Here is a 12134-nt window from a genome sequence, read left to right on the forward strand (position 1 = left end):
GTAGTGCGTGACAACACTTTAGAATACTCATAGTTTTTATGCACTTGTTTTTTATGTACTTGATGTGCGATATAATGTAAGTTTCGTGTCTAGAATTAGCCCTAGGAACTTGTGCTCCGTTTTTGCCGACAGATGCTGACCATGGAAGTCAATGTCTGGATCGGGATGAAGCCCTCTCTTTCTGGAGAATAGGACGCAAGTGCTTCTTTGTATATTCAGTGTAAACGCATTCTCGTCTGACCATTTAGAGACCCTGTTAAAGCCCAGCTGAACCTGCCGCTCACACATTGAAAGGTTGCACGATTTAAAACTGACCTGCACATCGTCGACATATGTGCAATAAAACATGTTACGCGGGATGCACAGTCGCAAGGAATTCATTTTATAATGAAAAATGTGCAACTAGTACACCCACCTTGCGGCACTCCTATTTCTTGAACAAATGCTCGGGACAAGACATTGCCGACTCGAACATGGAATGTACGATCCGACAAGTAACTCTCTATTATAACTGAAGGGAGAAGACTACTTTTAAGGGCTCGTTTTCTTTGTTAAACACAATATTAATGCGAACTAACAGACAATAATGCCAAGGAAAGTACAGGGATGTTATTTGTAGTAATTAGAATATAAATGTAAAGAAAGTGAAGTGGGCGAAAAGATAACTTGCCGTCGGCAGGGACCGAACCTGCGACCTTCGAATAACGCGTCCGATGCTCTATTACTGAGCTACAGCAGCGGTCATCCCTCCGTCCACTTTATAGGGTATATATGTGCATTTAAACCAAGGAGTGTTAGTCAGCGCCGATCGCAGCCATGGCGGCTAGTGTGGAACACTCTTTTTGTGCCTGTTGGCGTCACGCAGCACGTGATCTTTTTACAAGCTGGCAGCTGACGAATAATCCCTCACATACTACCTGAAGGCACCAAGCCTGCCAGAACGAGACCCTCGCCATGAATGAAGGAAAGGAGATTACTTTTAAGGGCTCGTTTTTCTTTGTTAGACACAATATTAATGAAACTAAGAGACATAATTCCAGTATAAGGGATGTTATGTAGTAACTAGAATATAAATGTGAAGAAGTAAAGGGGACGAAAGATAACTTACCGCCGGCAGGGACCATTTTTCCCCCGCACACCTAAGTGCGACAGGTCTATTAATATTCCAAAATACGCCTTTCCCATGTCGAGGAACACAGAAAGAAAGAATTGTTTATGGACGAAAGGGTCACGAATTTGTGCCTCGATACCCAACAGGTGGTCAGTCGTGGATCTACCTTCTCAAAACCCGCACTGGTATGGGTCAAGTAGATTGTTTGCTTCAAGGAAGTGTAGGAGTCACCTGTTTATCATCTTTTCCAAAACCTTGCACAGACAGCTTGTTAGGGCTGTAGGCCTGTAATTGGAAACTGAGAATGGGTCCTTGCCCTGTTTTAGAATTGGAATAATAATGGCTTCTTTCCAGGCAGAGAGGATCTCGCCGGAAAACCAAACAGCATTATCCAAGGAAAGAATGGTTTTTTGCGTTTCGCAGGGCAGGTGTTTCAACATTTCATATACTACATGGTCGCTGGCCTGTGCAGTCTTATTGCAGCAGTTCAGCGATGCGTGGAGCTCAGCTAGTGGAAAGGTTCATTGTATGCCTCGTTTTTGTGGATTTGTACTCTAGTTTCTGTTTTTATTCTTGTTTGTATCGTTGGAAGCTTCAGAATAGTGCGACGAGCTGGACACTTGTTCGAAGTTTGTGCCGAGAAAGTTCGCCTGGTCTTCAAGCTGTCGCCTTGGGTGTTTACTAGAGGAAGTGAATGTGCTTGTCGACCTGCTACCCTACTAAACATGTTCCAGACTTTACCCCTGTGGTATGAAGTGATGCCCGATAAAAACTTTTTTTAGCTCTCCCCTTCTAGCCTGTCGGCGCGTTCTCCTAACTTGTGACTTCATGTTCTTAAACTTTGTAAGATTCTGCGCTGTCGGAGAGTCGCGAAGCAACTTCCATGCTTTGTTTTGTTTCTTACGCGCATTTCTGCACTCATTGTTCCACCATGGGACTCGTCGTTTTCCAGAGTGTCCACTTGTTTGTGGTATACACTTGATTGCAGCATCAATCAGAAATGCTGTAAAGTATTCTATAGCTGCATCTATGCTTAAGTCAGACATGTCCGCCCAACTATGTATCTTTCCGAAACTATTCCCAATTGGCTTTCTCAATCTGCCATTTTGGAACCTGAGGGGGACATTAATTTATTGGTGTGCTCAGAAGTATTAGAAAGTGGTCACTTACGTAAGGATTATTGATAACTTTCGATTTGACTAGGGGCAGAAGTGATGGAGATGTTATGCTGAGATCTATGGACGAGAATGTTCTGTTTGCAAGGCTATAATATGTTGGTTGTTTTTTATTCAAGAGACATGCGCCAGAAGAGAAAAGGAACTGTTCCATCAGACGACCTCACGCATTGCAGCAAGAGTCACCCCATAGACTGCTGTGAGCATTTATGTCTCCAAGGACCACATACGGTTCTGGAAGTTGATCTAATAAGGACTGGATTTCATGTTTTTGGAGCTAATAGTGCGGAGGTATGTAAAGTGAGCAGATTGTGATCAGTTTGTTGAAGAGAACGGCTCGAACAGCCACTGCCTCAGGGGACATTTGGAGTGGTAAGTGGGAACATGCAATTCCTTGGTTAACTGCAAGGCTACGCCACCAGATTACGCCGCAGCATCATCCCTGTCGTTTCAGAATATGACATATTGGCGTAGAAAATTCGTGTTCTTGAATTTTAAGTGTGTTTCTTGTAAACACAACACTTTTGGTGAGTGTTCATGTAGCAGCTCTTGGATATCGTTGAGGATTCTTAGTAGACCTCTCATGTTCCATTGCATAATTTGTGTATCCATTTTGAGTGTAGATTAGTGCTGTGTGTATTGAAAGAACCATTGCCTTAAGTCACAGAGCCCTTTCCAGGCCCTGTGATGCGGGCTTTTTCTTTTTTGGCGCACTTTAACGAGTTGCGCCGTTCCTTAGGCGCGTGAGACGCCGTTGGGCTTGCCATTGTGTCCATCGCCTCGGTAGAGATACTGGATGCCCGTTCGCGGGTTACGCGCACGGGTGTCAAAATTTTGGGGCTCTCTGCCTGAGCAGAAGGCACTGGGCATGCAGATCTGGAGGCCTGCATGCCATTTGGTTGCGGAGCAGCACGGGCTGCTTCCGCTGAGGAAGAGGATGACGCTACCACTCGTCCACTGTGCGTGGTATGTGCGGCCTCCGCGAACCTTTGTGGCACTGCCCTCTTGCGTGCCACGTCCGCGTACAAATGATGCTGTGCAAAGGAAAGGCGTTGGCGCGCCTCCCTAAAGGAGACGTTTTCTGTTACCTTGAGTAAGATTATTTCTTTTTCCTTTTTCCATGAAGAACACGTGCGAGAGTAGGCTGCGTGTCCGCCATCGCAGTTTGCACAGTGGGGAGTTTCAGCACAGTTGTAAGCAGGGTATTCGCGCCAACTGCACTTGGCACACGTTTGACGGCCACTGCAGCTCTGAGAATGCTCACGACCGCGTCGATCGATATACGTACATACAAACGCACACAAATATGAACTCTCCGTCGTCTTCATTTACAGCACGCTGATGTTATAATTTTTCTTTTTAACTATGCCACTTGTATTAAAATACAGCAACGGCAAGGGCGATAAGCATACGAATCTTGAAATATGAGCGTTCAAAGCCAAGTTTTCTGCATGGCGTAATGCCAGTTGCACTCCAGATACCAAACAGAATGTTTACTCACCCTGCTGGTTTAGAGTGAGCAGCCAAAATCACGGCGTGCACGATGTAATATATATCGGCTTATGAATGGAAGACACGTGCTTCGTAGATGCCCACACGTGGATGTCGCTGACACATTGTTGTACATGACATCGCGCATGTATCATTTTCAGAACAGAACATCCCGCCGTTCATTTTCTGTTGCACGAAGTGTGTTCTGCTTGACACCAGGTGTTCTTCGAGATTCAAATTTTACGCTGCCCAGGCACTTCAGCCAGCCATTCGTATTGTTCTAGAATCCTTCGGACATAAAAGATTCGCCAGCGGGCTCCGTCTAGCTGACGATTACAAAATGCTGCGCTACAATGTACTCGTTGCACGCCGTGACAAACCCAAGTGAAAAGAAAAGTCGTCCCGAAACTCCTAAACTTGGAGGACCCTCTCACTTTTCGTATACTGAAGTCTCAGCGAGAAGAATAACAAGCGTTTTCCCTGCTTTCATTACGCCCCTCTCTGTGCTCTCTCCCCTGTCCACAGATAAAGTGTGGTATCTTATGCCTTTTTTTTTCATATTTCACCTTTCACCCCGCAGCCGCTCATTCATTATGGGTGTCCGCCGTTTCCGAACGCTTTCGTGCACGTATGCTGGTTGTCGTGAAAAGCATGCGCACCCCTTTCATTGATAACATTGCACTCTCTGCAATCACTCATGAAAAGACACACAGGCCCACAAGAAGCGTAGACAAGAAAGTACTACAAGGAGGCAAGAGTGGTTTATCCCCGCTTTTCTCCCGGAAATCTCTCGTCTTTGCATTATGTAGTAGTATTTTGTTCATGTTTCAGTGGCAAAAGCATGTGTTCTCACCATCCGGGTGACAGAAGAAAGCCCACCCGTGTTAGAACAGAAATGCGCAAAGCCAAACAAGATAAATGTACCCAGAGCGAAGAGCCATGCGGGTCTGTCTTGTGTGCTTGCAAAACATGTAAAGAATTTAGAGAGTCCTATACGCTATACTACAGGAGAACGGTAAGCTTTTGCAGTACAGGGCTTTCTCTTTCTTTGTTGCGGGTGATAGCAGTCTTACTACAAAGATATATATATATCCCTGACCGTTTCTGCAATGCGCACTTTAAGCCTATTTTCCATTCGTTCCTACCTGCAACAGTGCATGAAAGCAGGAACTTAGCTACAAAGGAGGAAGCAAGAAATTAAATTCAACGCAAAGCAAAGGCCAATACTACTTTTTTTTCTCACACGCTGCTCGTCAGCTCACGAGTCTCACGTACAGTGGCAACGCATTCGGGGTGGGCAGCCGTGCCTGCCAGATTGTTTCTCGTGTCCACCACACGATGGCGCCACAATGCGTCGCAGAAGTCGGATTCTTCCCACCAGCTGACGTCCCTAGGCTCTGCCTTTATCCATCCCGATTTTCTCCCCTTATGAATAGCGCTTAGGGGGGAGACTCGGGTTTTTTTTTTATTTCTTTTACTATAGCTTGGTGAACTTAATGAAATTCAACAAACTTATTCAATTTTTTCTGCAGATCCAGATCCCAAATCTCTAATTAGATTTTTGGTAGCTGCATTAGAACGAAAGATGTGAATTTCGAAAAGCATGTTTCTTACAAGAATTTTTGGCAGCTTTGCTTTGTCAAACACAAAAACAAAGTATGCGGGAAGACTCCCAGAGAGCTTGTCTAGCAGGTGATGCTTAATCTAATGGTTTTTAATGAACTTTGAATGTAAAATAAATAGAGGCAAATATAAGTGCAATTTTTTTCGCTGCATACTATTTCTGGCCATCGAGAATTATAATTTAGTGAACATTATAAGAAAAGAAATAGCATCACCGGCTAGACCAGCTTCCTGGCAACCTCGCCACATACTTTGTTTTTGTGTTTGATGAAGCAAAGTGGCCAAAAATCGCCGTAATAAATATGCTAAATATGTGTTAGAAACTGGATATATTTTGTTCCAATGCATCTATTAAAAATCTACTTAGTGATTTCAAATCTACAGAAAAAACTGAATAAGTGTGTTAAATTTCATGCAATTCACCCAACTTTTAAGAAAACATTTTTTAAGACCCACGTCTCCCCATAACAAGCACCGGGTATTACATGGAAAGCTATCAGGGGCGTAGCCAGAAATTTTTTTCGGGGGGGGGGGGGGGTCAACCATACTTTATGTATGTTCGTGCGTGTGTTTGTATGTGCGCGTGTATATATACGCAAGCACAACTGAAAAGTTTCCCCCAACCCCCCCCCTGGCTACGCCCCTGAAAGATATGGACCAATACATGGTAGATTTCTGCGAAACCTAAGCAAAAACAGAGAAGCGTAAGCGTGAAATTGCTTTAGATGCGAAGTATCTTATGGCGGAGTTCAATCCGGTGGTGGTGGTGGTGGTGTGCAGCGTGACCACCCTTACTGCACATGCGCGTACCCTCTCCACCCCCTCTCCCCTCTCACCCTCCCCACTTTCCCTCTCCCCTCCCCCTCTCCACTTCCCCTCTCTCCTCCCCCGTTCCACTCTCCTCTGAAACGCGGGCTAGACACGCCGAAATTCTCTCCTGCGCAACGCCGCGATGAGCACCAGCGCATGCGTGCCCCCCCCCCCTTCTCTCCTCTCCTACACTGCCCCCTCTCGCACGCCTGCCGACTGCGTTCCCCGCTCGCCCTGCGAGAATTAACAGCCAGGATAGAGGGAAGACAAGACGCGCGTAGCGTTCCTCTTCGCGTTCCACGACGCGAGGTCGGTAGCATGCACAAAGAACGCCAGCGGAACGCGATCGTGCAAGTGCTCCGGCTTCGCATCGCCTCATGGTCCCCTTTAGCGGGAAGTGGTGTAATTTTTTCAAGACCTTTCTGCAAAAAATGTGCGACCATGTTAAGCGCCGAGCACATCACGCAATGCTCATGATAAAGGGAAGGCCCTGTTCTGGCTGCTTTACGCTATACTAGAACACAAATTCACAAAAGCAGTTTGAGGGGTACCTATCTCTCATCTGAAATGGTCACTTCTAAGAAGTAAGTAAAGGAATAAGAGACTTACCAGCGGGGATATTCTCATTGAAGAGTGTCAGATATCGTGTTTGAGCTACATTTAGCTGATCATTCACAACTGGGGCATTGGGGAACTCCAATATCGTGCCCAATATGAGCATAAGAGATCTGCATTCGTCCCTGATTGTGAATATGCTAGCATTCCAATTACCGACCCACAAACCTGCAGGAGAAAGACGACGACAACATGTATAAATGCGTGGCAAGGAAAAAAACTACACAAAAATACTCACGATCTGAAATCGCTGAAGCCGGCATTATGATGGGCTGCAAATCAGAAATCGCATTTCATCAAACAGGTTAGTACAAAATGGCGGTAATAGAAGTGGAAAAAGCGCAAACGTGCCCTCTCGTTATCATTGTGCTCCATACTGACAAATATAAAAAATGCAACAAAAATGCTGTAAAAATAATAAATATGAGTGTTATAACTCAAGTTAAAAACCAATTACGTCATACACGCCACCTTTGCAATATGAATCTCAAACGTTATGGTCTTGCTCGAGCTTCAACCACCTGGTGTTCTTTGGCATGCCCTTAAATCTAAGTACACGGCCTCCATTGTGGGGTTTTATGCACCAGAACCACAGCATGATTATGAGGCACATCGTAGTGGGGGACGTTGTATTATTTCGACCACTTGTTGTTCTTCAACGTGCATTTAAATACAGTCGAACCCGACTATATCGAACCTGTTTACATCAAATTATCCTGTATATCGAACAACTTCTGAACACGGTATAGTTACAGTGAGAATATATAGTGAAAATTACGGTTACACCGAACAAGAATAACAGCGACTCCCGATATATCGAACGTCAAACGGGGCAAAAGTGCCCCCAGAAGTTGGCTTTCCCTCGTAGCGGCGGGAAAACTGGCGCTTTTCTTCACCGCTCACTCCAAAACTAGTTTAACCCGGCAACGCATGACCAGCTCTCCCTACCTTCATATTTTTATGAAGGACTTTCCATGAAAGAGTTTCCGGGGGGTGGTCATTGCACCCCTCCCAATTCACGTCTCTGACAAATAAATACTGAGGTGGCGCATAAACGTGAGTGCGTTGAGATATGTATGAATAGACTTGAGTATAAACGCAAGCCGATATAAGGCTGACAGTAATGCTGAATCGGAGTAGATAGGACCATAGGTCGGCAACGAAAGGTGGAGCTCACTCAGACTCACTCAAGAATTATATTTTGCGCTTAGGGCTCACTCGGACTCGGGCTCACCAAGATTCAAAACTGCATTCAAAACTGCATTCAATGCATTCAATGCAAAACTGCATTCAAAACTGCGGCGCACTAGGCCTTAGGCCTAGTGCACTGCAGTTTTGAATGAGAATCAGTCGTTGCTGAGAGCGGGTGTGTACGGGCGGAACCATAGCAGCTCGAAAAGGACGAAGCTAATTCGCGGTCAAACAGGAGTGTAACTACGCTCAGGAGTGTAACTACAAACCACGCCGACGTACTCATTCATGCGTTTACATCGATTGAGGAAGAAGCGCCGCAGTGGCGCACCGCCGACGGGGGGGGGGGGGGTTGGGGGTTGTAACCCCCCCCCTGAGGCCAACCGGACCCCCCCCCCCCCCGTAACTGCTTCACGGTCATTGTCGCCGAGAATCCAGCGTACACGTTCACGGGCCTTTCAGACGTTGTTATTTCAAGTCAAGAGGTGGTCTGAGGTCGATTTTCTCTCATTTACTCCAGAAATACGTTGTATTCACCCATCTACTCCTTAATTGAAAGAGCGCAAACCGCGTACTCTGTGGCTCCGCGTTCACTTCCAGTGAAGCGGCTTTGGACGAAAGAAAAGATGCTTTCACGGGTCGTCAGTTTGACCCCTCTTCTTTTCTTGCCCCCTATGATTATTGCAATAGAGCAAGGAGATATTTCGGAATCTTCGAAACAAGCTATTGTTTCTTTTATTTGTTTGATTCTCAGGGGAAGTCTAAAAGGGGCTGTGTACAATGATAATGCGCCGCGTGACTTGGTCACAGACGTCGGTGCACAGTGCATGTGACATGAAAACTATTACGTATAGCAGCTCATCCAGCTGTGTACGCAGTGCTACATACATGTTTGTCCAGAACAAGAGTTCGCAGTGTTGTTTACCGTTTGTAACGTTATTATCCGGTTCACACGGGCAAATCTAATGCACTTACCTGCACACATGCAAATTATACTTGGTTCACTGGGACGCTTCTAATGTAATAAGAGATTAAGATATCAAGTGCCTAAATATCATTAAACTGTCAGTGTCACATGGCTTGATTTAATGGCACTATATGGCGCGACGACGAAATTGCGCAATAAATATATGTTGGTTTTGTCTTGAATGTGCAACTTCTTTCAAATTCTACGTCATAAAACTCATTTTATAGAAATAACAAGCGCTTTCATGTACATTCAATGCCTTACTCGCTATGGAAACGAAACTCGCTTAAGCGTGATACATTTCCTGTTGCGATGCCGGTGGCATTCTCGTTACTTTTTCTTAAATCCTTGATATTATAGTGAACACGAATTCTTTAAATAGTCAATAATGTACGCTCTCCTTCCCGACAAACATTCGTTTTTCTTCATATAGATGGGCTCTACAAAACCACGCCCTCTGGATGAAGCTTTTTCATCTAGCGGCCGTAACAAAACCCAAAATGAAAATGAAGGCACTCATTCAACGGCAAGCTCTAAAGTATATAGCCACGTGTCACCGCTAAAATGCCCTTTATATTCACGGTGTTACCAATTAGCGCCACTTTTTACGTGCAGACGAGCTCTAACGTATTTCTAATTGGCAGGACCGAACCAAGGTAACTATCGATCCTCCAAAACGAAAAAAAAAGGAGAAAAAGCATTTGAAGCACTTGGGCCCTTCCAGAGACATATGGTGCGAATCTTCTTTTTCTGCCTTATCACAATGCATTAATTTTGCTAAATATGCAAACTTTCTCATAAACGTTTCACTATTTGGAACCCTGTGCCCATGTCTATCGCCATGGCAAATATAACAACGAAACACATCGAGGAACAAGCTCTTAATTCATTGCAGCCACAGTCAAAAATCTTTCACAGATACGTCTCAACGACTGTCATTCGAGCGTCAAGAGGTCATAAGTCACAATTATTCTCTCATCTAAATTTATCCAACGAGTATTCAGTTCACCCTTGAAACAGAAGACTCCCTGTCGTTTTTAGATGCCCTTGTAACTTGCAAATGAAACTGTGCAAACACACCTACACAAGTCGATATTTTCAGTTCACTTTAGAACCCCACAAAAATCCGCAATACATCAGTAGTAAATATATTAATGCGAACAGCCGGAACGCACTGCAGCACACAACTTTAGAAATAAAAACAAGAGAAACGCGATATATTCAGGAAACGCGCCAGGAACGGCTACCCAAAATCTTTTATTCAGGAAGCATTTCGCTTCCAAAAACACAACGACGCAAGCTCAGAAATCCAGTAACAGGTGTCCCCCAATCAACATCACGACAGAAATACATATCTCCGCTATCCGTGGCGCCAGCAAAACCATCGCCCGTTTCCGCGGCCGGCTGAGTCACGTGACAGTAAGAATGCGAATGGCCCGTCGGCTCTTGCGCTTTGCCGCCTTTGTGCCATGCACACGAGCAGTCCGAAACGGGATGAATAAAGACCTGACCCAACGTTACTAGAACAAACTCAGTTTCAAAGCTCCGTATCTCCGCCAGCGGAGGAGGGTGGTCCGAACGGCGGTCGCAAGAACTAGCGGCGCTGCAGTTCCGTCTTGCGCCACTGTCGGCGCGTCGTCTGCTGCCACGGCATAACGCTGCGGTCCGCCGCGCAGTTGCTCGCGGCAACTGCGCTGCAACTTTTTTATTGTACTAGTTAGATGGATATGCATAAGGTCGTCTGTATGCATTGGCCCGCGTGCGTTGTTCATTGAGTGGCTAAGAATCGATGTTCGGTCTATATTGCCACGCCCACTTCTTGTTTTATTTTGATATATTCGGGTTTGACCAGCAAGGACGGTTACCAACGCTCGACGCTGTCCGCGAAGCAGTGTTCGAGAAACTTCGCGATTGTAATAGATCGTTTTGGTAAGATTGCGCGCTGCACGCGAATGTTCCAGCTTTGTCGAGAGATAACGCCGCCACCAGCGATATCGCTGGAAAGTTCGATAGCGCCTGTATAAAAGCCGACGCGCTTGACCGCTTGTCAGTTGATCGACGGTCGACGCTCTGTTCGCCGCTATCAGCGCATTGCTGTACTTTGACTTCCAGTTTCCCGGCCACAAGTTCGGCCAAATAAAGAGTTTCATCTCGAACCTGCTGACTGCGGCCTTCGTCGACGTCACGACCCTGTGACAATATTTGAGCTGTCTACATTGCGCTTAACTTCCAAGCATAGGAGTTTCTAAGCGAATGAGGGTTTTCAGAGCAATTTTTATAACTACCACCACAATTTTAGCCGCTGCCGTCTTTCTAGACCAAGAACAACCCAACACGTTTGTAAAAGCCTAGTGCGCAAAGAAGCGTACTTACTCGAGATACAAAAACGTTCTAGAAAAACAGTACTCATGTTTCTACAATTCATTGAAAAAAACTTTCTCGAAAAACATCACCAATGCTTTGCAATGTTTACAAGACACGTTTTCGCGACGGTTAAAGGGATACTGACCTAAAATCGGAAAATTTTACGAGAACTCGGTAAATGAAATCCCATTGTGCGATTACATCGAATAGATGTCGTCTCCGAGCAGTTTTTTCAGCCGATAGTTGTATTTTCGGTGTCTCATCTTTCAACGTCGCATCCTTCTACGGATGCGACGTAGAAGGATGCGATTATTATTATTATTATTATTATTATTATTATTATTATTATTATTATTATTATTATTATTATTATTATTATTATTATTATTATTATTATTATTATTACCAGTAGTAGTAGTATTGTTATTACTATTTCGTATCTCATATTTTCTTTGTCGTTGCAATCCTCCAGCCTAAACAAAGAAATGGCGTATTATGCAATGTACCTGCACCCCCCCCCCATCCCACACTCCTATAGGCTTCTCAGAATTTCAACCCCCCCCCCCCTGAGAGAATACCTGGGTTCACTACTGTCTTTTTGGCCTCCTCGATCTTGGAAAGTGCGGGGCTTGATGAAGTTGGGCATCAGTGGTACTTGGTACAGAGGAAAGTCGCTCCCTGTTTTCTGTCGACTCTTGTCACCCTGCGTTTAATGTCGCGGCTAGGAAAAACAAATAACAGAATCAATTATCGGCAAGTCTGGGAACATGCGAATATCAAGAATTGC

General features: G+C 45.1%; 2 protein-coding genes across 3 annotated transcripts in view; both read right to left on the reverse strand.

The window, feature by feature from the left end:
- The window catches only part of LOC119406652 (protein TFG), a 117934-nt gene extending 110941 nt beyond the window's left edge, over positions 1-6993 (reverse strand). The window contains exon 1 of the mRNA XM_037673384.2: positions 6820-6993. The gene's annotated coding sequence lies outside the window, so the exon portion shown is untranslated. The remainder of the gene's footprint in view (positions 1-6819) is intronic.
- LOC119372244 (NADH-ubiquinone oxidoreductase 75 kDa subunit, mitochondrial-like) overlaps positions 1-12134 on the reverse strand; it is a 171238-nt gene that overhangs the window by 40526 nt on the left and 118578 nt on the right. The gene's annotated exons all lie outside the window — the stretch shown is intronic.

Source organism: Rhipicephalus sanguineus, chromosome 10 (assembly GCF_013339695.2).
Source record: "Rhipicephalus sanguineus isolate Rsan-2018 chromosome 10, BIME_Rsan_1.4, whole genome shotgun sequence".
NCBI classification, from domain to species: Eukaryota; Metazoa; Arthropoda; class Arachnida; order Ixodida; family Ixodidae; genus Rhipicephalus; species Rhipicephalus sanguineus.